Source organism: Balaenoptera physalus, assembly GCF_965194825.1.
Source record: "Balaenoptera physalus genome assembly, chromosome: 5".
NCBI classification, from domain to species: Eukaryota; Metazoa; Chordata; class Mammalia; order Artiodactyla; family Balaenopteridae; genus Balaenoptera; species Balaenoptera physalus.
The window spans coordinates 3,706,254-3,730,604 of record NC_138884.1 but is presented as its reverse complement, the minus strand read 5'-3'; the positions used below and the strand labels follow the sequence as shown (position 1 = coordinate 3,730,604).

General features: G+C 40.9%; 1 protein-coding gene across 2 annotated transcripts in view; it reads right to left on the bottom strand.

The window, feature by feature from the left end:
• The window catches only part of LOC309660798 (uncharacterized protein), a 336,267-nt gene that overhangs the window by 225,968 nt on the left and 85,948 nt on the right, over positions 1 to 24,351 (bottom strand). The window contains exons 11-12 of one of the 2 annotated variants that reach the window (XR_014263638.1): positions 14,034 to 20,416; positions 13,063 to 13,715 (exon numbers count right to left, since the gene is read on the bottom strand). The gene's annotated coding sequence lies outside the window, so the exon portion shown is untranslated. Of the gene's footprint in view, positions 1 to 13,062; positions 13,716 to 14,033; positions 20,417 to 24,351 lie in introns of those variants that run through there. The other variant, XM_082461925.1, reaches the window with a different exon arrangement.

Genomic DNA, 24,351 nt, shown 5'->3' with positions numbered 1-24,351 from the left:
ATGTCATCTTTTAGGCAATGGATTTTTCCCTTAACCCCAGTGAATGCCAACCATATAGGCAACTGCCAAAGACGACTCTACTCAGCCTTGTATGTGTAGGAAGCCAGCAATTTAAGTGCAGGAGACTCAACACTTAGAAAGCGGTGATACTTTGCGGGTTTTGTGGAGGAAAAAGTAAATTCCTCGGGTTTTGTGGGGGGAAAAGATACACATATAAGCATGCACACATATACACACACACGCACACACACACAGACACACATTCTCAGTCTTCCTGGAAAATGTTTTGCTATTCTTCAAGGATTCTAAAGAGATTTCTAGGGCCTAAGCCAGGAGTATTTGAACCAGAGAAAAACAAAATTAGTCAAAGATCTAACAGGGCTGATAATTAGCCTCATATAGGCTTGTAAACCTTAAAAAGGCACTGTGAGAGATGTGTTTGGATTTATAGTAACACGTATATAACCATCAAAATTGGGAAGTCCAGACACAATGGTAATTTATGTGGTCAGGTTTGCCTTTACTATTCAGAACTCTTTACGGCTGAGGAAAGAAAATCGGGATTCAAATGTGAATTTCATGTTTTGTGGCACCTTATTAAAATTATAATGAAAAATTAAATTCCTCTTCTTGGAACTTCAGTATATAATAAATTGCATAAAAGGACAAAAAAGAACAAGGGAGAAAAAGTGCAGTTCGGGGTGATAAAGTAGAAAGAATATGAGGCTAGGGGTCAGAAGATCTGGATTCTGTGGCCAGCTCTGCTGGTAACTGGCTGACTGATTTGGGGAAAATCATTTCATTTCTCTGAGGCTCAGTTTTCTCATTTGTAAAACGTAAGGACTGATTTAGATGAATACAATTCTATGATCACCAGTGTCAGATCTTGTAGCATTTTCTCTACCAAGAGAGCCCCTAAGAAAATTATCGGGGGAGTCAGAGAAGATGGCGGAAGAGTAAGACGCGGAGATCACCTTCCTTCCCACAGATACAGTAGAAATACATCTACACGTGGAACTGCTCCTACAGAACACCTACTGAACGCTGGCAGAAGACCTCAGACCTCCCAAAAGGCAAGAAACTCCCCACGTACCTGGGGAGGGCAAAAGAAAAAAGAAAAAACAGAGACAAAAGAATAGGGACGGGACCTGCACCAGCGGGAGGGAGCCGTGAAGGAGGAAAGGTGTCCACACACTAGGAGCCCCTTCGCGGGCGGACACTGCGGGTGGAGGAGAGGGGAGCTTCGGCGCCACGGAGGAGAGCGCAGCCACAGGGGTGCGGAGGGCAAAGCGGAGAGATTCCCGCACGGAGGCTCGGCGCCGAGCAGCACTCACCAGCCCGAGAGGCTTCTCTGCTCCCCCGCCGGGGCGGGCGGGGCTGGGAGCTGAGGCTCGGCTGCGGTCGGATCGCAAGGAGAGGACTGGGGCTGGCAGCGTGAACACAGCCTGAAGGGGTTAGTGCGCCACGGCGAGCCGGGAGGGAGTCCGGGAAAAGTCTGCAGCTGCCGAAGAGGCAAGAGACTTTTTCTTACCTCTTTGTTTCCTGGTGCGCGAGGAGAGGGGATTCAGAGCGCCGCCTAAACGAGCTCCAGAGACGGGCGCGAGCCGCAGCCGTCAGCGCGGACCCCACAGACGGGCCTGAGACGCTAAGGCTGCTGCTGCTGCCGCCACCAAGAAGCCTGTGTGCGAGCCCAGGTCACTCTCCACACCGCCCCTCCCGGGAGCCTGTGCAGCTGCAACTGCCAGGCTCCCGTGATCCGGGGACAACTTCTCCGGGAGAACGCACGGCGCGCCTCGGGCTGCTGCAACGTCACGACGCCTCTGACGCCGCAGGCTCGCCCCGCCTCCTCCGTACCGCTCCCTCCCCCCGCCTGAGTGAGCCAGAGCCCCCGAAGCAGCGGCTCCTTTAACCCCGTCCTGTCTGGGCGGGGAACAGATGCCCTCAGGCGGCCTACATGCAGAGGCGGGTACAAATCCAAAGCTGAACCCCGGGAGCTGTGCGAACAAAGAAGAGAAAGGGAAATCTCTCCCAGCAGCCTCAGGAGCAGCGGATTAAATCTCCACAATCAACTTGATGCACCTGCACCTGTAGAATACCTGAATAGACAACGAATCATCCCAAATTCAGGAGGTGGACTTTGGGAACAGGATATATTAATTGTTCCCCTTTTCCTTTTTTTGTGAGTGTATATGTGTATGCTTCTGGGTGAGATTTTGTCTGTATAGCTTTGCTTTATAATAGCTTTATTTTACTTCACTATATTATATCCTCTTTCTTTCTTTCTTTCTATTTTTTTTCCCTTTTACTCTGAGCCGTGTAGATGAAAGACTCTTGGTGCTCCAGCCAGGCATCACGGCTGTGCCTCTGAGGTGGGAGAGCCAACTTCAGGACACTGGTCCACAAGAGACCTCCCAGCTCCACGTAATACCAAATGGCAAAAATCTCTCAGACATCTCCATCTCAACATCAAGACCCAGCTTCACTCAACGACCAGCAAGCTACAGTGCTGGACACCCTATGCCAAACAACTAGCAAGACAGGAACACAGCCCCATCCATTATCAGAGAGGCTGCCTAAAATCATAATAAGGCCACAGACACCCCAAAATACACCACCAGACGTGAACGTGCCCACCGGAAAGACAAGATACAGCCTCATCCACCAGAACTCAGTCACTAGTTCCCTCCACCAGGAAGCCTACACAACCCACTGAACCAACCTTAGCCACTGGGGACAGATACCAAAAACAACGGAAACTATGAACCTGCAGCCTGGGAAAAGGAGACCCCAAACACAGTAAGATAAGCAAAATGAGACGACAGAAAAACACACAGCAGATGAAGGAGCAGGGTCAAAACACAGCAGACCTAACAAATGAAGAGGAAATAGGTAGTCTACCTGAAAAAGAATTCAGAATAATGATAGTAAGGATGATCCAAAATCTTGGAAATAGAATAGACAAAATGCAAGAAACATTTAACAAGGACGTAGAAGAACTAAAGAGGAACCAAGCAATGATGAAAAACACAATAAATGAAATTAAAAATACTCTAGATGGGATCAATAGCAGAATAACTGAGGCAGAAGAAAGGATAAGTGACCTGGAAGATAAAATGGTGGAAATAACTACTGCACAGCAGGATAAAGAAAAAAGAATAAAAAGAACTGAGGACAGTCTCAGAGACCTCTGGGACAATATTAAACGCACCACCATTCGAATTATAGGGGTCCCAGAAGAAGAAGAGAAAAAGAAAGGGACTGAGAAAATATTTGAAGAGATTATAGTTGAAAACTTCCCTAATATGGGAAAGGAAATAGTTAATCAAGTCCTGGAAGCACAGAGAGTCCCATACAGGATAAAACCAAGGAGAAACATGCCAAGACACATATTAATCAAACTATCAAAAATTAAATATAAAGAAAACATATTAAAAGCAGCAAGGGAAAAACAACAAATAACACATAAGGGAATCCCCATAAGGTTAACAGCTGCTCTTTCAGCAGAAACTCTGCAAGCCAGAAGGGAGTGGCAAGATATATGTAAAGTGATGAAGGAGAAAAACCTACAGCCAAGGTTACTCTACCCAGCAAGGATCTCATTCAGATTTGATGGAGAAATTAAAACCTTTACAGACAAGCAAAAGCTGAGAGAGTTCAGCACCACCAAACCAGCTTTACAACAAATGCTAAAGGAACTTCTCTAGGCAAGAAACACAAGAGAAGGAAAACAACTACAATAACAAACCCAAAACATTTAAGAAAATGGGAATAGGAACAAACATATCGATAATTACCTTAAATGTAAATAGATTAAATGCTCCCACCAAAAGACACAGACTGGCTGAATACATACAAAAACAAGACCCATATATATGCTGTCTACAAGAGACCCACTTCAGACCTAGAGACACATACAGACTGAAAGTGAGGGGATGGAAAAAGATATTCCATGCAAATGGAAATCAAAAGAAAGCTGGAGTAGCAATTCTCATATCAGACAAAATAGACTTTAAAATAAAGACTATTACAAGAGACAAAGAAGGACACTATATAATGATCAAGGGATCGATCCAAGAGGAAGGTATAACAATTGTAAATATTTATGCACGCAACATAGGAGCACCTCAATACATAAGGCAAATACTAACAGCCATAAAAGGGGAAATCGACAGCAACACAATCATAGTAGGGGACTTTAACACCCCACTTTCACCAATGGACAGCTCATCCAAAATGAAAATAAATAAGGAAACACAAGCTTTAAATGATACATTAAACAAGATGGACTTAATTGATATTTATAGGGCATTCCACCCAAAAACAACAGAATACACATTTTTCTCAAGTGCTCATGGAACATTCTCCAGGATAGATCATATCTTGGGTCACAAATCAAGCCTTGGTAAATTTAAGAAAATTGAAATCGTATCAAGTATCTTTTCTGACCACAACGCTATGAGACTAGATATCAATTACAGGAAAAGATCTGTAAAAAATACAAACACATGGAGGCTACACAATACACTACTTAATAACGAAGTGATCACTGAAGAAATCAAAGGGGAAATCAAAAAATACCTAGAAACAAATGACAATGGAGACACGACGACCCAAAACCTATGGGACGCAGCAAAAGCAGTGCTAAGAGGGAAGTTTATAGCAATACAAGCCTACATCAAGAAACAGGAAACCTCTCGAATAAAAAACCTAACCTTGCACCTGAAGCAATTAGAGAAAGAAGAACAAAAACACCCCAAAGCTAGCAGAAGGAAAGAAATTATAAACATCAGGTCAGAAATAAATGAAAAAGAAATGAAGGAAACAATAGCAAAAATCAATGAAACTAAAAGCTGGTTCTTTGAGAAGATAAACAAAATTGATAAACCATTAGCCAGACACATCAAGAGAAAAAGGGAGAAGACTCAAATCAATAGAATTAGAAATGAAAAAGGAGAAGTAACCACTGACACTGCAGAAATACAAACGATCATGAGAGATTACTAAAACCAATTCTATGCCAATAAAATGGACAACCTGGAAGAAATGGACAGATTCTTAGAAATGCACAACCTGGCGAGACTGAACCAGGAAGAAATAGAAAATATGAACAGACCAATCACAAGCACTGAAATTGAAACTGTGATTAAAAACCTTCCAACAAACAAAAGCCCAGGACCAGATGGCTTCACAGGTGAATTCTATCAAACATTTAGAGAAGAGCTAACACCTATCCTTCTCAAACTCTTCCAAAATATTGCAGAGGGAGGAACACTCCCCAACTCATTCTACGAGGCCACCGTCACCCTGATACCAAAACCAGACAAAGATGTCACAAAGAAATAAAACTACAGGCCAATATCACTGATGAACATAGATGCAAAAAGCCTCAACAAAATACTAGCAAACAGAATCCAACAGCACATTAAAAGGATCATACACCATGATCAAGTGGGGTTTATCCCAGGAATGCAAGGATTCTTCAATATACGCAAATCAATCAACGTGATACACCATATTAACAAATTGAAGGAGAAAAACCATACGATCATCTCAATAGATGCAGAGAAAGCTTTCAACAAAATTCAACACCCATTTATGATAAAAGCCCTGCAGAAAGTAGGCATAGAGGGAACTTTCCGCAACATAATAAAGGCCATATGTGACAAACCCGCAGCCAATATTGTCCTCAATGGTGAAAAACTGAAACCATTTCCACTAAGATCAGGAACAAGACAAGGTTGCCCACTCTCACCACTATTATTCAACATAGTTTTGGAAGTGTTAACCACAGCAATCAGAGAAGACAAAGAAATAAAAGGAATCCAAATCGGAAAAGAAGCAGTAAAGCTGTCACTGTTTGCAGATGACATGATACTATACATAGAGAATCCTAAAGATGCTACCAGAAAACTCCTAGAGCTAATCAATGAATTTGGTAAAGTAGCAGGATACAAAATTAATGCACATAAATCTCTTGCATTTCTATACACTAATGACGAAAAATCTGAAAGTGAAATTAAGAAAACACTCCCGTTTACCATTGCAACAAAAGAATAAAATATCTAGGAATAAACCTCCCTAAGGAGACAAAAGACCTGTATGCAGAAAATTATAAGACACTGATGAAAGAAATTAAAGATGATACAAATAGATGGAGAGATATACCATGTTCTTGGATTGGAAGAATCAACATTGTGAAAATGACTCTACTACCCAAAGCAATCTACAGATTCAATGCAATCCCTATCAAACTGCCACTGGCATTTTTCACAGAACTAGAACAAAAAATTTCACAATTTGTATGGAAACACAAAAGACCCCGAATAGCCAAAGCAATCTTGAGAACGAAAAATGGAGCTGGGGGAATCAGGCTCCCTGACTTCAGACTATATTACAAAGCTACAGTAATCAAGACAGTTTGGTACTGGCACAAAAACAGAAATATAGATCAATGGAACAGGATAGAAAGCCCAGAGATAAACTCACGCACATATGGTCACCTTATCTTTGATAAAGGAGGCAAACATATACAGTGGAGAAAAGACAGCCTCTTCAGTAAGTGGTGCTGGGAAAATTGGACAGATACATGTAAAAGTATGAAATTAGAACTCTCCCTGACACCATGCACAAAAATAAACTCAAAATGGATTAAAGACCTAAGTGTAAGGCCAGACACTATCAGACTCTTAGAGGAAAACATAGGCAGAACACTCTATGACATAAATCACAGCAAGATTCTGTTTGACCCAGCTCCTAGAGAAATGGAAATAAAAACACAAATAAACAAATGGGACCTAATGAAACTTAAAAGCTTTTGCACAGCAAAGGAATCAATAAACAAGACCAAAAGGCAACCCTCAGAATGGGAGAAAATATTTGCAAATGAAGCAACTGACAAAGGATTAATCTCCAAGATTTACAAGCAGCTCATGCAGCTCAATAACAAAAAAACGAACAACCCAATCCAAAAATGGGCAGAAGACCTAAATAGACATTTCTCCAAAGAAGATATACAGATTGCCAACAGACACATGAAAGAATGCTCAACATCATTAATCATTAGAGAAATGCAAATCAAAACTACAATGAGATATCATCTCACACCGGTCAGAATGGCCATCATCAAAAAATCTAGAAACAATAAATGCTGGAGAGGGTGTGGAGGAAAGGGAACACTCTTGCACTGTTGGTGGGAATGTAAATTGATACAGCCACTATGGAGAACAGTATGGAGGTTCCTTAAAAAACTACAAATAGGACTACCATACAACCCAGCAATCCCACTACTGGGCATATACCCTGAGAAAACCATAGTTCAAAAAGAATCATGTACCAAAATGTTCATTGCAGCTCTATTTACAATAGCCAGGACATGGAAGCAACCTAAGTGTCCATCATCGGATGAATGGATAAAGAAGATGTGGCACATATATACAATGGAATATTACTCAGCCATAAAAAGAAATGAAATGGAGGTATTTGTAATGAGGTGGATGGAGTTAGAGTCTGTCATAAAGAGTGAAATAAGTCAGAAAGAGAAAAACAAATACAGTATGCTAACACATATATATGGAATCTAAGGGGGAAAAAAAAAAGGCCATGAAGAACCTAGTGACAAGACGGGAATAAAGACACAGACCTACTAGAGAATGGACTTGAGGATATGGGGAGGGGGAGGGGTGAGATGTGACAGGGTGAGAGAGTGTCATGGACATATATACACTACCAAATATAAAATAGATAGCTAGTGGGAAGCAGCCGCATAGCACAGGGAGATCAGCTCGGTGCTTTGTGACCACCTAGAGGGGTGGGATGGGGAGGGTGGGAGGGAGGGAGATGGAAGAGGGAAGAGATATGGGAACATATGTATATGTATAACTGATTCACTTTGTTATAAAGCAGAAACTAACACACCATTGTAAAGCAATTATACTTCAATAAAGATGTTTAAAAAAAAAAAAAAAGAAAGAAAATTATCAAGTACTCCCACATAATAGAAAAGAGCATTTCATTCAATCCATCACCCCCACGGGTCTGAGGTAGACAGAGGAGCCTAAACACTTGGTATATTATGCATCTAGTCGATCACAATTTATCTGCAGTATATCCCTTTTCTGACATTTCAGAAAGGTCAAAATTCTCAAGAGCTTAATAGGAATGTTAATGTCTTTTACAACTGTATGGCCACTCGGTTATGCTGAATCCTTCAAAGGTCCCTGGGACTGTGGAAAATGAATGACAGTGACCTTGAACATCTGCTGGACTCTGGTCCAGAGAGTAAGGGTAAGAGAAAGGGAACAAGACTTCTTGAATCTTTCAAGAAATTATATAGTCGCTGTTAGTAATATATATAGTGCTCTGTTCACATCTTCTCTACCTTTAGATGTATGTCCTAATATGTGATTTTGTTACATTGAAACATTTATGTGCAGCATTTCAGTAGTTTTCTACTCAGGTGTTAAGATGTGGTGTAATTATGATAAACATTGGCCAGCATGACACCTGCCTGGAACGTTACAAATGGAAAGGCTGAGAGATGCAATTAGACATTTGACTGCAAAAAGTAAGCAGGATTAATGCACATTTTTGATTTTAGGGTTTTTTTTAATTTTTATTTTGAGAAAAATAATTGTTTAGCCTCTTTACCCAGATTCTCATCCCTTTCACTCAGGTCTATAATAACCCTCCTCCACTTCAGAAATACAAAGCATCAGATATCACGTATTCTATGAACTCATAACTAGCAAAATAGATTAGGCAAATTTGTTTCAGTTAATGTGTATATCTAAGCTTTGCTGTAACTATTGTTGAATGTTTTATTAGATAACAAAGGAGAATTTTACAATGTCATTTTAGACTTTCCATAATTCAACTGTGATAGAAGGCCACTGGTATTCAGAGAAACTTAAATCCTGCTTTCTTACTCTTGACCTACGTCCCCATTCTCACTTCATAAAATAGGTAACCAACAAGGACCTACTGTATAGCACAGGGGGCTCTACTCAATATTCTGTAATAACCTATATGGGTAAAGAATCTGAAAAAGAATAGATAGATAGATAGATAGATAGATAGATAGATCGATAGATAGATAGGTATAACTGAATCACTTTGCTGTGCACCTGAAACTAACACAACGTTGAAAATCAACTATGCTACAATAATTTTTTTTTTTAAGTAATTCAAACCCAATTGATAGTATATTCCTATCTAGTCTCTGAGAAGAAACCACTGGAGCAACAAATTAGTTACCTGATGTAAATAAATAAAAGTGAACTTTGGACTTCCCTGGTGGCGCAGTGGTTAAGAATCCACCTGCCAATGCAGGGGACACAGGTTCGAGCCCTGGTCCGGGAAGATCCCACGTGCCGTGGAGCAAATAAGCCCGTGTGCCACAACTACTGAGCCTGCGCTTAGAGCCCTCGAGCCACAACTACTGAGCCCACGAGCCACAACTACTGAAGGCCATGCACCTATAGCCCAATGCTCCCTCAACAAGAGAAGCCACCACAATGAGAAGCCCGCGTACCTCAATGAAGAGTAGGCCCCGCTCGCTGCAACTAGTGAAAGCCCGCATGCAGCAACAGTGACCCAATGCAGCAAAAAATAAATAAAATAAATAAATTTTTTTAAAAAGTGAACTTCAACTTTGTCATTATTTAAATGCTAAGAATTATAGGATTTTAATATTCACTTCTGCAAACGTCCTACCAAACATCAAAGAAAAACATTTAATGTGTCAAAACATTTTTACAGGGAACAACCTTAAAGTGAGGTGGGGAGACAGTAGACTAAAACAGCAGATTTTCTTTTTTCCAACTTTATTGAGGAATAATTGACAAATACAGTCACATATATTTAAAGTGTACAAGGTGATGACTTGATGTCCATAGACATCATGAAATGATTACCAAGATCAAGGTACTTAACACATCCATCACCTCACATAGTTAACTCTTTGTTGTGTGTGTGGTAAGAAAACTTAAGACCTACTCTCAGCCATGTCCATGTATACAGCACTGTATTATTAACTATGTCACCATGCTGTGCATAAGACCCTCAGAACTTAATTCTCCTTATGTTACAAAACACAAGTCTGTGTGCCCAATGCACAGTGAGGAGGCCAAACAAACTGAAAAGTCAGAGTTTTGAGCAGAGGAAGGGTTATTGCAGGGCCAGGCAAGGAGAACGGGTGACTCGTGTTCAAAAACCCCAAACTCTGATGGTTTTTAAGGAAAAGTTTTTATAGGCAAAATTTTGACTGAGGGCTGCAGGATGTGTGACTTTCTCCTGACTGGTTGGTGGTGAGATAACAGGGCCATGTTTCAGGAACTTTGTGCTCAGCCTGAAGTTGCTTAGTTCCTGCAGAAGAACTCAAAGATATTGTTACATATATTCCTTGAGGAGGAACCAGGGTCCTGCCCCAAGGCTGCAGTGTTGCTTCTTGACTGCTACCCCCTTGTTTCTTCATCCCCTGCTTTCCCTAATTAGCAACTGTTGAATCTGCCCTTTGGAACTCAGGGAAGATCAAGGAGGCTGAAATAAGTTTATTTCCTACAAAGAAGAAACAGGGGACCCAGAAAGGTTTTTGTGCCCAGGAGCCCCACAGGGTCCTCCTTGGTTTCACTTATAACTGAAAGTTTGTGCACTTTGACCTACATCTCCCCATTCCCCCCCCCAACACACACACACACAGCCCCTGGCAACCACTCTTCTATGTTCTGTGAAATAGGAGATGTTTATTGCTACAGATTAAACTTGTATTGCATTCCTGTAGGCTGCAGCCAATTTCTATGTCTCTGAGAATTGTAAGGAAGGGTGTGCCCCTGACCTGCAGGAGAGCTGGTGACAACTCAGTGGTGAGTCTTCCTGCTGCCACGGTAGTGAGCCAGGTTTCAGAACAGCAAGCAAAGTAGCCAGGATTTGCCACGGGCCCACAACGTGGAAATTATTTTCTAATCCAAGTCTGTACAATACCAATACCCGGATAAAGGTTTTAAAAAATATTTATGCCAGCAATCTTAAAACCTCCAGGTGTATTTTTTCAATGGAAAATATTGATGACTTTTTAATTCATCCCAATGTTTATTATCATATGGTTTTACAGGGTCAATATCCATATCTACTGGATATTAAATGAATAAAAATGAATTAATATTAAATGAAAGGAATGCTACAATGAAGCATCTCACAAAACATTCTAAACTCCTGGACACAAAGTACCATGGAACAGCTCTTATCAGAAAGAATCATTGGCCAAAAGATATATTTCCTTATTAACCGGCCCTTATCTTGATATTAGAAACATTTAATTTTTACATCAAACACTGAAATTATTTGACAACCACCAATCATTTTATTCGGAATATAGATCCGCCCTCAAAAACCATGAATCTCAGAAAGGTGGAAGGTATTTAAAGAAAGCTGATCCACAATGATGGAGTTTATAAAGAAAAAAAAAAAGATTTGAACCAGATATGTTTATCATACATATACATTTTTTTTTTGTAGTTTTCCTGTATTTTTACTTTCTCTCCAAACACAATATTAAACTCAGTTAAAAGACACAGGATAATGATTCCCATGTCTCCTGCTACTACCCAGTTTTATTAACCCACATTCTTTACTTGAGCCTTTGGTGGAAAAGTGATTCAAAAGAGTTCATGAACGATTTTCTGAGTTCAGAACTATTGTGAGCAAACAAGTCCTGCTCCTCATCTCAGAAAGTCTGACCTCTAAAATTTCCACCACAGTGTGTGTCCCTGGAGGGACCACTGACAACCCAGAGGCCCTTCCCATCCCAACAACCAGTATCAACAGGAAACACTGGCCTTTTCAGCACAGCGTTATTCAACTTTTATTCACAGCTGTCAACTACACTGTACTGCAATGCGGACAGCATTTAAGTAACCTATTTTTCTTGCCTTGCCGAATCAAATTGTTAGTGAAGTTGTATTGAAGTTTGATATGTCCTTGTTACCCACATGTCATTTAAACTCTGTGAAATTCATATAATGGTCATGAAAGTTTAGTGAAAACATATGGAGGAAGAAAATTGTTTCCATTTTTAGGACTTTGGAACTATTTTGTTTTTAATGAAACCATGAACGTTAGGAGTGTTTTTCCTCTTTCACAAGTCTCTCCAATGTGCCAGAAATAAATGATAAACAGGTAGAAAGTAATTGTTTGCTTCTTTAAATCTCCTAACACCAAATTATTGCAGCGGATAAGACATTCTGCTGTTGGTTGAGTATACAAGTTAATTAATTTCTGTACGTCTTCAAGTGCAGTTTGCTGCACATAGGTAGTATTCTAATGATTTGAAAGAGTTAATACAGACACCTAAAACTCAGAGGGAATAGAATACCTGTTGTGTTCCTACTCTACAAGCTCTGAAGTTACAACACTCAACAAGGATATTCCCACTAACAAGGAGACCATTCCTGTAGCAGAGATAATCATGTAAACAAAAGTTATATTGTGATGCACTAAAAGCTGCATATAAGATAAAATAATAGCTAATACCAATCTAAAGTAATGTTAAGCAGTGCTATTCGTGTTTTACATGTATTAACTCATTTAGTTTTCAAAATCCAATAAGAATGTACTATTATAAGCACCATTTTACAGATGAGAAACTGAGACCAAAAAAAAAAAAGGTTTAAATAACGTGTCAAAAATCACAGCCAGCAAGGATCAGAGATAGAATTTGAGCCAAGTGGTTGGATACCAAAGTCTTACCCTTTACCACTGCTGTAGCTGGTGCTCACTGATGCTGTTGAACAAATATTGAAGCTGGAAACACGGGCTCACTTTGGTCAATGATAAATGAGCAGCAGTGATGTGTCATTCCCACTGGAGACTTCGGGAGACAGGTGATCATGGACATGTATACCAAGTAAAGCTTCCATTGCGAGGGTGCCTGAGTAGTTACAATGAGCAGAAAACTCCTGTGAACCAGCATTTGTGTCGTATAGGTGAGAATTAAAGACTTATTACATTAAGCCTATTGAGACTTTGTTTCCGGTGGATTTGAGGTTCTTGACGTCTCATTGCAAAGAGAATTCGGGGAGAGACAAAGTGATAGGTAAGAAGTGGATTTATTTAGAGAGAAACACGCTCCACAGACAGAGTGTGGGCCATCTCAGAAGGCGAGAGAGCCTTGAAGTATGGTGTGGTTAGTTTTAATGGGCTGAGTAATTTCATAGGCTAAAGAGTGAGAGGATTATTCTAATTATTTGGGGGGAAAAGGCAGAGATTTCCAGGAATTGGGCTACTGCCCACTTTTTGACCTTTTATTGTTTACCTCAGAACTATCATGGTGCTGGTGGGTGTGTCATTTAGCTAATGTGTTACAATGAGCGTATAATGAGGCTCAAGTTCCACTGGAAGTTAAATCTTCTGCCATCTTGGACCTAGTTGGTTCTAACCAGCTTTTGTCATGTTCTATGGCTATGTCATTCTTTTAAAGGTTGTGCCCCGCTCCCTTCCCTCCTAATAACTTTGGAATTATTCATTACTACCACCCTGACACAGACATACTGCCTATACAATTATGAGGTTCATTCAGCATCACTTAATCCAGTTTGGGGAGGGGATTCAGAATGCATATGATTTACCCAGAGAAGGCAGGACACAGGGAGAGAAAAAAGCATAAGCAAAGACCCAAAAGCAAAAAAAGCATGAAGCTATCAAGAATTGCAAGTGGGGCTTCCCTGGTGGCGCAGTGGTTGGGAATCCGCCTGCCAATGCAGGGGACACGGGTTCGAGCCCTGGTCCTGGAAGATCCCACATGCCGCGGAGCGGCTGGGCCCGTGAGCCACAGTTACTGAGCCTGAGCGTCTGGAGCCTGTGCTCCGCGACGGGAGAGGCCACGATAGTGAGAGGCCCGCGCACTGCGATGAAGAGTGGCCCCCACTTGCCACAACTGGAGAAAGCCCTCGCACAGAAACGAAGACCCAACACAGCCAAAAATAAATAAATAAATAAATTTAAAAAAAAAAAAAAAAAAAAGAATTGCAAGTGGTTGAGACGACTAAAGATATTCACATTAGGATAAAGCCATAACGTGCACAATTATTCCCATATAATTTGACTTGTTTAAGAACTTTTTTTCTAAAATCAATTTTTTAAAGTCAAGGTAAATAAAGAGTTCTAAATTACTTATTAGTTTCTGCACTTAGTGATGTCAAAGAATCCTTCATTTCATTAAGACAAGTGTTGGGGGCTTAATTCTGTTTCATTGTTGTCACAGAATCACAACAAAATTTTCAAATGAGACTAATTCTAAGCAGTCATACAAGCTGTTAGTGGCAGAGGATAAACTTGGAAGGTCTCCTGATTCCCAGTATTTTTTGCTTCTTTCTCATTCCACTTTTAATTTTTATTTCAAATTTGTAGGTGAGCAAGAGTAATTTGGTAGCATATTATTTTAAGGACAGATTCACAAACTTAAAATATTCACTGATGGTATAAATACAAATGAGCCCAATATCCCACCAGGAGGCTTAGAGTTCCAAGCTGTAGAACAATTCCCGTTGTTCTGCAGGCTTTGGTAATTTGTTTTCACTTATGTGACAGGTAATGACATTATGAAAATTGCACTCATTATTTCTACATTTTAGGTACGTATTATACCCTTTGATGAAGGCACTTTTTGTCTGATTAAAGATGGACATTTACTACTTATTTTTTCATATATGGAGACCAACATTTCTTTCTCAGTTGATAGAAATCACCTATGAATTATTTAGAAAACTTTGCCAGGATAAACTACCTTTGCTAAACAAACATTGCTTTGAAATGGGGTCACCCATGGCAAATTGTATTGGGATGATGTGAAAGACACGTGTGTTTACAACAAAAGGGCAAGTGTAATCTAAGGGCAATGAAAGCCAGCAAGATCTACTTTTTCAGCACTGAACTTAGCAGCAGAAAGTTTTGTTGAAATCTCAACTTGGGTCAGAATCTGAATCTATCTCTATCTCTCCTGTGTGCAAATCCAGCCCTGTAATTGCCTATATTCTGCTATTGCCTTCCTGGAAAATTGGAGAATTGATGCAATATTGATGGAAGTTCTACAAGATGAAAAAAAAAAAAGAGTTAAAAAAAAACAGTGAAAGTTTCTATGAATATAGAAATTCTTTCACCATAGGTTTCTTGAGAGTGTCACTTACCCTCCTAGATAATGAAAAGCTGTTACGTATTCTTACACTTTCTCTGCATGTTGCCATCAGTATTACTACTCTCCCTCCTCCTCACACCCCTCCCCAGACACATGCACATATATGCATCACTTTTTGCATTTTGCATATCACAAAATACTTTCATTCAATCACATTTCCTTTATAGGAGCTTCTTCAAACAATTTACAATGGGTAAAATTCAAATTTTACCCATCTGGTCATGCAGTGTGTCTAAAAGCCCATACAGTTCATTTTTCATCACGTTGACAGATTCTTTTCCATTTCAGCTGACTTCTTTCCCCTGAGTCAGCATTTCCCCTCATCCGTGCATGAATACTGTCCAGGAACAGAAGCTGTGACTACAGCCTGTACAGAGCAGCCCTAGGTTCTTCCTTGGGAGTGGGTTTGACATAAGTAAATTTTAAATGTTCGTGTCTTTTAGCATATAATACTAAATGATCCACTTCTGGTCATTCTACTTTCTGAGCCAGTTTCTAAAGGCACGTTGCTGTGAAAAACAAAGAAAGTTTATAAATAATGTGCCTCATTTCCTTGCATCTCAGCAGAGAGAAGAAAAGATTGAATGAAACTTCTTCAGTGCTAAGGGAAGAGTAAGCCAGGTATCCGTGTCCATAAATTCTAATATTTGAAATTTTTCATTGAAGGAGTCTTCCTCCTCTGAGATCCTTCCTCATTGCTTCTTTGTCCTTCTCTGTCTTGCTCCTTCTTTGGGAGACTGACTGATATAAGATTACATCACCCTGGACAGCTAGCCCTTGCTAGTTGACTTCTTTTACATTTTCTTATTTTTTAAATTGAACTATAGTTGATTTACAACGTTGTGTTAGTTTCAGGTGAGGAGAAAAGTGATTCATTTTTCTTTTCAGGTTCTTTTAGCTTATAGGTTATTACAAAATACTGAGCATAGGTCCCTGTGCTATACAGTAGGTGTTGGTTACCTATTTTATATATAGTGGTGTGTATATGTTCATCTCAACCTCCTAATTTATCCCTCCCCCACCCTTTCCCTTTTGGTAACCATAAGTTTGTTTTCTATGTCTGTGGGTCTATTTCTGTTTTGTATATAAGTTCATTTGTATCATTTTTTTCCAGATTCCATATAAAAGTGATATCATGATATTTGTCTTTCTCTGTCTGACTTACTTCATTTAGTTTGAATCTCTAGGTCCATCCATGTTTCTGCAAATGGCATTATTTCATTCTTTTTTATGACTGAGTAATATTCCATTGTATATATACACCACATCTTCTTTATCCATTCATCTGTTAATGGGCACTTAGGTTGCTTCCATGTCTTGGCAATTGTAAATTGTGCTGCAATAAACACTGGGGTGTATGTATCTTTTTGAATTATGGTTTTCTCCAGATATATGGTAAACTAAACTAAACTGGTGTAAAGGCAGTTTAGTTCTCTCATTCCTATGCTTTCCAAGCCATTCCCTGAAGCTTATCTTTTTTTCACAGCTACACGGCTCATCTATTCCAAAGAGAAATTTGGCCATTTCCTTAGGAATTCAGCTGCAGTCTGCTGGGATTTTAAATAAACAAAGTGTTTCTCCTACACACAAAGAGTAGTTGGGTATGACAGACAACTCTTAAGGGGGTTCCCTTCTCATGAGGCTCCCATCCTCTGTAAGAACCTCCACACACATGGGGACGGTGGGCGGGGCCATGTGTGTCCTCTGTGACTCGTCCCTGTCCCCAGCCACAGCTGAAAGCCTCAAGAGAACCCCTGATGGAAGCTGGAGGGCTTGGGATCAGGAAATAGACATAGGGGTGAAGTCCAGCACTCAGAGAGAGGGGCCATGTGCTCCTGCTTAAAGGTCCCAAAGGGCCCTGGTTCCCATCCTGGGGTGAGGCTGGTCTGCTCTTTTCAGCGGACACTCCAAAGTTTGCTGCTTAAACCAGGTAGTGTTCATTTTTATTACATTTACCTAAAATACCTTTGATAAATAAGGCCTTCAGACAAACCACAAAGAAAACCACACAAGGGACTTCCCTGGCGGTCCAGTGGTTACGACTCTGACCTTCTCACTCAGGAGACGTGGGTTCAATCCCTGGTTGGGGAACTGAGATCCCACATGCCACATGGAGTGGCCAAAATTTTTTTTTATATAAAACTTAAAATAAAAGAAAAAGAAAACCACACAAATTCTCAGGACTGGACAATCATATTTTTTTTAAAGAAAATTCATGTCAGCCTGTGTCCTCTGATCAAGGAGGTGTTCAGCCACTATTGCCAGAAAATGAAATGATCATGAATTCGCTTATATCAAGATGCATTCATTGTACAGAGCAATCCAAGGCATCCTGTTACATATGATATTGAAATCACTGATGTCAGAGGCTTCCAGCTAAGTAGCTAGGAGTGTCAGTAATTCATCCCAGGAAAAGTGCAGAATTAAAATGGTCATTACAGTATAGCCAAGCAAGATCTTCTAGGAACACCTACCCCCCATAATAACATTAGTTAAAAGATTTGGGGGGTTTCTTTTTTTTTTTTTTGAATTTTATTATTTTTTTTTAATATACAGCAGGTTCTTATTAGTTATCTATTTTATACATATTAGTGTATACATGTCAATCCCAATCTCTCAATTCATCCCACCACCACCATGGGGGGGGGATTTCTAAAAGTTGTTATATTTTTTTTAAAGTTCTTGGCTCCCCAGAATCTGTCATTTCCAGGAAGTCACTAAGAAAGACTGCTGTTCAGAGTCTGATCTATTACAGAGAGGAAACCAGCTGTGGGACAAGGCTGTTTTCTCTGTTAATCAAGTCACGGGTCCTTCTATGCCCTTGAATTTCAAAGTGAAATTTACAAACAATCTGATTTTAACATTTAAAGTATGCGCGCTCTTTCTGCCCACCAGAAGGTAATGAGCAGCCTTAAGTCACTCAGGCTGGGTTTCCTTTTCCTAATTGCCCCCAAATTAAATAAAAATCTCCCTACACACCTTCTGCTGCTCAGTGAAAACAGGATAAAATACGGAACATTCTAGTAAGCCGGCAGGCGTGAAGTCTGCCTCCTACCCCCGTTCCTCCACAGCACGACATTTCCATTCCCTTCCAAACAGCCCTAACTTCTCTGCCTCTTTATCTCCATAGAAATCAAATCTCCATAGCTCAAATTCACGTCGCAGAGAGACTTTTCTGCTATTAGAAAAAAAGATTCTCTTCCCTTTTGCAGTGAGGAGTTTTTTGTTTTATTTCTTTAATGCAAGAATTGAAAACCGCATAGCACAGGGAGATTAGCTCTGTGCTTTGTGACCACCTAGAGGGGTGGGATAGGGAGGGTTGGGAGGGAGGGAGACGCAAGAGGGAAGAGATATGGGAACATATGTATATGTATAACTGATTCACTTTGTTATAAAGCAGAAACTAACACACCATTGTAAAGCAATTATACTCCAATAAAGATGTTAAAAAAAAAAGAATTGAGGAGCAGAGATGGGGGAGAGAGGGGGCAGCTTGAATTACGGGACTACTTAAGACGTAATATTTAATTTCAAACTGGCTGAATCAGTTCACTGTGCAGAGAAAATAACAAAACACTGAATATCAACTATACTTCAATTAAAAAGTATTAAAAAAAGAAAAGAAAGTTCCAATTCAATATCCAAGTGGAGACTCAGGCAGAGAGTTGGATATGTGAAAATGAAAATCAAGGCAGAAGTCAGGGGTCAAGATATAAATTTAAGAGTTATCAATATTTAATGCTTTCCCAATATTTAGTTAGAGAAGGTCCAAAAAGAGAAGAGGGTCAAAGACCAAGAACTGACTGAATCAGTCCGACATTTAGAGGTCCAGTAGAAGCCGGCCAAAAAAAGAACTGACGAGAAATAGCCAGGAGAGTATGGTATCACAGAAACCAGGACAAAGACATTTCCAGAAGCAGCAACACTCCAGCTTTGGACATCAGACCAAAGAGTCCCTTCTTGAATACAAAAGAATGTCTGTCCCCATCCTAATTTTAAAACAGCTAGTTACACATCATTTGGTCAATGAAAACAGTTAACTAGATCTTAAAAGTTAGATACGTGTTGTCAAGTGAAGGAATAACTGTTTTGGTTGAAACCAGCTCACCATTTGTGTGTTGAAGATTGATGGCTGTAACAGAAGCCCACTGGAAAGAGGCATTTTTCACCATCAGCACAGAGCCACTGTGCGTGTGACTGAAAAGAGGAAGAGCCAGGAGCTCGCATCCTGAATTCCCCTGCAGCAAGCACAGCTGTTTCCCTTCTGCTGCGAATTCCGATGGTTTCCAGCAGCTTCCAAAACCATTTAGGAACCCACGGTAGCCAGCAACTTCCAAGATCACTGCCTAGAGCAGAGCAATTCTGTCTGAACCAAGCACACAGGAAGATTGGGCAGAAATATCCCCTATCTTTATTGTCCACATCCAGCACGATTCTTCTTATGGGAATGTGCAACTCAACTTGAGAATATAAAGTTTTGTTTAGAAAGATAAAAGCAAGTAAAGATTTGCACTCTGAGGAAGCAACTTTTAAACAGAAAGGCACTGAAGCACTGCAGGATGTGCATGACAGGCTCAGGAGCCCAGGACGCAACATTAATGATGCTTTTATGGCCTCATCTCTTTCCATTTGACTCCCTTCTTGGAGCCAGACCCCTAACACGATCTGCTTTGTGGTTTAAGCAGTGTGTCTGCAAACACGTCCTGTCCTGAGGCCCTGTGTTCATGTCACTCGAGAGAGATTTAGCGGACTGGATGGGCACACCGCCATCCACCAGATGACTGATGGCAGTACTCAGCATCTTTGTAGCCCACAGCTAAGATGTTAAATCAACAATAAATAATAATAATGTTGCCAAACTCAGGCCCAGCTGCTCACTGCTCGAAAATCAACGCTTGAGAGGCAAGTGTTGGTAGAAAGGAAAGTTGCTTTTAATCAGAAAAGCCCCACAGTCTGGGGGGAAGGTGATTCAGTGTCCCCAAAAGCCAACTCTAAAGATTCTGCTTGGCCATTAAACTTTTTAAAGGGAAAAAGTGAAGTACTCTCAGTTAATCATGAGATAGGGGGTCAGAGTCACCATCCCCCATTGTGTGTAGACTTGTCAACCCCTCGTGATTTTTCTTTAGATGCTATCTTGTTCACACAGTTTGTTCACAAGATAACTGAAAGGGAAGCTGGGGAAGGGATCTGGTCATCTGTTAATTACTTATTCTTCATTTCTACGTCTTTGATCTATGGAAAGAACCAACAGGTTAGGCAAGGCATTGAGTGATCAAAAGATTTGAAAAGTGTGTTTGGTCTGGAGATGAGTAGAGCATGGGGGCACCTGGTTTAAAAGTTAGTTACAATGTAGCTTTGCTAAAGTGACAAGGAAAGGGGCTTCCAGCTGAGGGCAGTTTCCTGCAAAGAGCTGCTTAAAATCATCATCATCATCAAAATGTAATTAGTATATATTAGGTACCAGGCAGTGTTCTAAAGACTGACGTACATTAACTACTTTAGTTAAAATAAAGGATCCTTTTATGGTTCTAAAACCCCGGGAGATGTGGGCTTGATCTGGAGGCCTGTCCTCACTCTTGACTCAAGCTCGGTAGTGGTATCGGGCTTGGCGTCGTAAGCCAGAGTCCACAGACAAGGTGACCGGGGCCCGTCGCTCCAGCATGTAGCACAATGTGTTTTCCGCCAGCGACGGAGTTTTGGACGAATGCCCTGGCACAAGTCATCAGCATGGACGTCCCCCGCTCTGCTTAATCACTTCAAGCACCTTCTCCAAAAGGCACCATATTCTCCCAGGAAATATGGTCTATTTTAAAAGCCAAAGGAAAGTGGATTTTCCATATGGGTGCAACTGAGAGGGAGCAGGCCTGTCCAAGGCCAGACCAGGGCGGGAAAAGGCTCTGTGTTTGGTTGTGATTTCTTTTCTCTGCATAAGCACATCCATCTCGGCATGCTGCACTTTTCATTCCTACAACCGCAAGATCTTTTCAGCCAAAAATCAACCATGCATGCACGTTGGTCCCTCCCTCTCTCTCTCTCTCACACACACACACACACACACACACACACACACACACACACACAGACAGACGAAATATGGCTCTGGCTCCTCTTGGCATAGATTTTGATTCAGCTTCATTAGGCCAACCATCTGGGTCATTTCAATTCTGTTTCCAGTCCCGAAATAATTGCAGCATCTGAATCAGCCGTTCCCGCAATCCCACCTCTCCCTTTCCCCCTCCCAGCAACCAGCTGCCCAAGCGTAAAACTTCGTAAAGATAATGTTTTGGGAAGATTGGAGAAGTTTTTTTAATCCACCTAGGATCAGACGGTCAGAGCTCACCTCCGTGGTGGTCAGAGCAGAGGAAAGCCCTTTCTGCCCCGGAATAATTACTAGGAACCATGTATCCTCCCCCCACCCCTGCTCTGAGCCCTCTGAACTCTCAGATGTGACTAAGCTCATAATTGGGACGGCATCCAACACATAAAATGTGAGTGCAATTTCATCTGCATCCATCCAAATTGTACTGAAACAGTTGCTAGGGCCTTTGGCCTCTTCCTGACTGCTGGACTTTTTATGCCAAAGGAAATGATTAGAGTTTAGGTTAACATAATCAATTGCAGGCCCTAAGACTCCCTAAGCTTGCAAAGGGTAAGTGCCTAATGTATATAGAAATATAACTGTTGGAAGACACAGTCTATGAAGTCCTTCTATTACTGAGTTTTTAAAGTGTGGGATTTTAAAAGTTGTAGAAAATATAGACGGGAAATTCATAACAAATTCACCAGCCAATTACTTCACTGACCATAGCCAAGTAAAAGTTGTCTTTAAAGATGTAAGTAGCGCAAGAGGGAAGAGATATGGGAACATATGTATATGTATAGCTGATTCACTTTGTTATAAAGCAGAAACTAACACACCATTGTAAAGCAATTATACTCCAATAAAGATGTTAAAAAAAAAAAAAAAAGATGTCAGTAGCAAACATATGGACACCAAGGGGGAAGGGGGAGTGGTGGGATGAATTGGGAGATTGGGATTGACATATATACGCCGCTGGGTATGAAGTAGGTAACTAGTGAGGACCTGTTAGTTCTGCACAGGGAGCTCTACTCGGTGCTCTGTGGTGACCTAAATGGGAAGGAAATTCAAAAAAGAGGGGCTCTATGTATATGTATGGCTGATCCGCTTTGCTGTACAGCAGAAACTTGACACAGTAGTGTAAAGCAACTATACGCCAATTAAAATAAATCAAATTAAATTTAAAAATAAAGATGTAAGATAAAGACTATCAGAAGTAAAAGGGTTTCTTTTGTTGCTTTTGTTTTGCTTGACTGATTTCTTAAATATCTTTGCTTCTTCCTGCTGCCTAATTTAGTCATATATCCAGCCAATATTTATTAATTTTTCCATATTTGTTACCACCTGCTAAAAGCTAAGGAGAAACTGTGAACCAGCCAGACACAACCCCTGCCCTGAAAGAGCTCATGGTCAAGTAGAAGATACAGAACAGTAAGTAAGTTTTTACGATATAGCGAAGTAACCATGCGAAAGTGAATACAAGATGTTATGGAGATTCTTAGGAAGAGTAACCAACCCAGACTCGGGAAGTCATAAAAACATCTCAGGGAAACAACCTATCAGATAAAACCTGACAGATGGAGAGAAATGAAGCAGATAGGCTGGTGTCTGAGTCTGTTCAGGATATAACAGAGGACCATAGACTAGATGACTTAAATAAGAAACATGTCCCACAGCTCTGGAGGCTGCAAGTCCAAGGTCAGCAAGCCAGCCTGGTCCACTGAGGGACCCCCTTCCTGCTCACAGCCTCCCTTGGCCTTCCTTGGTGGGTGCACAGAGGGAGGAGATCTCATGTCTTGTCCTCTTTTTGTAAGTGCATGAATTTCTTCATGAGGACCCTACGTTCATGACCTAATCTAACCCCAATGACCTCCCCAAACCTCCAACTCCAAATACCATCGCATCAGGGCTTAGGGTTTCAACATGTTAATTTGGGGCAATGCAAACATTCAGTCCATAACAGTTGGGAAATATGTATTCCAGGCAGGGAAGACACTGTATGTGCAAAATTCAGGAGGTTGTAGAGATCAAGGCTCATTCCAGGAATTAAAAGTGACTGTGTACAGCTGAATTTTAACGTGTGAAGGAGGAGGAAGTAGAAAGAGGTATAAGCAGTAAGAAAGGGGTGAGGAACATGGGATTTATCCTAAGATCAAAGGTCTGCATTCTTCAAGTGGAGGAATGCCGTAATTAGGTTTGAAGGGTTAAAAAATGATTATGTTAGCTACGTAGAGAAGGAGCTGGGTGGAAGCAAGTTGAGAGCAGGTGAGACTAAGGACTCTGACACAGACAGGTGGCTTTTTGCTCTAATGAGCTCAAAGGACATATTTTCAGCAAAGGACATCTGAGGACCTTAGACTGTGGAATGTTCAGTGAGTCTCCCATCTCTTCATTGAAAATGTCCCTGGTTGGTGGCAACGCTTCTCAGCTACCTGTCCTGCCAGACCTTGGGGGGTTCCAAGCAGGGGTTTACCAAAACCACAAGTCCCTTACACTCCAGCAGAATTAACTTTTACAGTTGCAAAAACCATCAGCAAAGTCTGTTAGCTGGATTGAGCATCTGCATTCCAAGTATAATTCCTGAAAGAGCCACCTGAACATCCTGAAAAAATGCCCACAAATCACATAATCACCATCAGGCGATTAGGCATCAAACAGCTGTGATCACATTGTAGCTCTGAAGTAAGCTGTGGGCCTGGGCGGTAACTCATCTCCTGCTCTACAATCATGGGTGGGTCTGAGCAGAGCAGGTCTGACGAGAGCCCATCACAAACGTGGAGATCAGTCGGGAGGCTGGTGAAATATGGGTGCCCTCAACTCAGGCAGCAACAGTAGGAATAAAACTGGAGAAAGCTGACATTCAAGAGACGCTTGTGAGATGGAACTTGGCTAATGACCGGATATTGGGGAAGACAGATTTCTAGGAAGTATTTAGAAATTTAAACATCTTTTTAAAGAACTTTCAGGAAGCATATTTTTTTTATCAAGACTTGGTCATCAGTTGGACCTAGAGATGATCATACTAAACGAAGTAAGTCAGAAAGAGAAAGACAAATACCATATGATATCGCTTATATGTGGAATCTAA